The sequence below is a fragment of the Moschus berezovskii genome, chromosome X, assembly GCF_049115385.1.
Source record: "Moschus berezovskii isolate FMDL1 chromosome X, NW_MosBer_1.0, whole genome shotgun sequence".
Classification (NCBI taxonomy): Eukaryota; Metazoa; Chordata; class Mammalia; order Artiodactyla; family Moschidae; genus Moschus; species Moschus berezovskii.
In genome coordinates this window covers 140475438-140477743 of record NC_142488.1, presented here as the reverse complement: position 1 = coordinate 140477743, position 2306 = coordinate 140475438, and the positions used below count along the sequence as shown (strand labels likewise).

At 48.5% G+C, this 2306-nt stretch overlaps 1 pseudogene; it reads left to right on the top strand.

Moving 5' to 3' along the window:
* Positions 1-794, top strand: LOC129564218 (melanoma-associated antigen 8-like; annotated as a pseudogene).
* The last annotated feature ends 1512 nt before the right edge of the window (positions 795-2306 follow it).

Here is a 2306-nt window from a genome sequence, read left to right as displayed (position 1 = left end):
ATGAGTGAGCTGAGCAAGCCCAAGGAAGACCTTCAGGAGACAGGCAAGGCCCAGGGCCTGAAGGAGGTTCAGCTCTTGGGGGCTGAGGAGGGGAGGCTGCAACCCTCTCGGCCTCCTCCCCCCCAGTCTCCTCATCCGCCCCTAAGGGGGTCTTGCCCCAGGAAGCTCTGAATAAAATGGTGGCTAACATGGTGAAGTTCCTGCTTCGCAAGTATCGGACCAAGGAGCCAACATCCGATGGCGAATTGCTGAATACGGTCCTCAGGGATAACCAAGAGCACTACCCGGTGGTCTTCCGCCAAGCAGTTGAGTGCGTTCTGCTGGTCTTTGGCGTAGATGTGAAGGAGATGGACCCCACGAAGCACATCTACATCATGGTCCCCTCCCTGGGCCTCACCTGTGATGCGACACAGAGAGATGGGCAGGGCGTGCCCAAGGCCGGCCTCCTGGTGGTGGTCCTCAGCCTGATCCTCCAGAATAGGGATCGCGGCCCCGAGGAGGAGATCTGGAGAGCACTCAGCAGGATGGGGGTGTGTGTTGGGAGGGAGCACTCCATCTTTGGGGAGCCCAGGGAGCTGCTGACCCAAGTGTGGGTGCGGGAGGGGTACCTGGAGTACCGGCAGGTGCCTGACAGTCACCCTGCTCGCTACGAGTTCCTGTGGGGTCCCCGGGCCTTTGCGGAGACCAGCAAGGAGAAATTCACGGAGTATCTGCTCATGGTCAACGAAAGGGCTTTTAGGTCCTTCCAACTCCCTTCTGCAGACGCTGTGAGGGAGGAGAAAGAGGAGCCCTGAGCCAGAGCAGCAGCCAGGCTCCTTTCAGGCCCACATCTAGCAGCTTGTCCTGGGGGGCAGGAAGGGTGGCTTATCCTTCTGTCTGTGATTGAAGAGGGAGTGGTCAGCCTTCTCAGTAGTGAGGGCCCAGGCTAGTTGGTCGAACCCGATGTGTAGCATTTTTAGGTTCCTTTTCTCTGCAATGAGGTGGACATTCATTTCTCTTTTCTATAGAAATTTTTCAAATGTGTATTTCAGCTTAAGGCTTAATAAACTTCAGTGTCTAACTTTGTGAATGACATTGCTCGCACATGTATTTGTGCTTACCCGGTTTAAGGACAAGAGTTTTGCTGGTTTTTAAAGGAGTTTGGGAACTCTCCCATCTTATTTTGTGACCCTGAACATGGTAACATGAAATTGGAATTACAACTATTTTGGAAATGCGAACTTACTTAGCAGTAATGTACTTGGTGATAGAATTAGAAAATAAAATGTGATTACAGTGAAATCTTGCTTCTTATACTTTTTGTCTGTTATTTTATACAGCTAAGCTATCTCAGTTTATTTGGACTTTCCCAGATTATTATTTAAGACAGTAAAAGAAAACTAATTCGACTAAATAAAGCCCTGCTCCCTGGCTCATTTATTCCACAGAACTTCATGGAGCCTGTGCTCTGTGACAGGCATGTTAGCAGTGGGGACACTAGGAAAAGCAAGACACCCCCACACCTAGAGTGATGATCTAAGAGCTGCAGTCACATGAGGAAGGTCGAGAGACGTCAACTAGTCCCACAGAACAAGGCAACATGGGGCGGGGCGGTGGGGCTCCAGAAGGAGGACTCGAGTGTCGGTGCCTGAGCCACGGTAGTTTGGGGCTTTGGGAAATTGGGTTCCTTCTGTGGGAGGTGATCATGATGAGCCTGGGTGGTGGCAGCAGCCAGACCTCTTGAAAGTTTCTTATGGGTGAGAATAAATTTTGAAATTGGACATGTACATTAGAAGTTCCTCTTCACTCGGAGGTAAATCTCCTGGGTCCAAAAGAGAAAGTGTACTTTGATCAGGATCAAGTAGACACCTGGGTTTTCTGCCTGGGTGTAAATACACTTGAAAGGTTCCAAATGAAACATGAGTGAGTTGAATTGGCACACAATCTTCTGTCTCAGGGTATATAGCTGAAGACATTTCGGTTACCAGTCTCAGTCTTCCTGTAGTATTTTAATGAAGATCTTCTTTGAAACTTGCGGTTGGACTCTTAAACTGATGGAGCAGCTTTCCTGTGTGGTGAGACCCCAAAGCCATAAAAATTGCTCTGAAGCTGAATTCACACAGCTCAGAATCCTCCTTGAAGGTGAAGAGTGGTACTTTGTGCATATCTTAGCCGGATTTTATTTAAAAAAAAAAACAACCCACTGTCCTTTCCTTGTTACTGCAACAAATTCCTGCCTGTCAGTTTATTTCTTCCTTATTAATGGATGAAGAAAATAGTTGTCATTTTTGTCTGGCTGAGGATAGAAATTCAGTTCTGCTCCATGT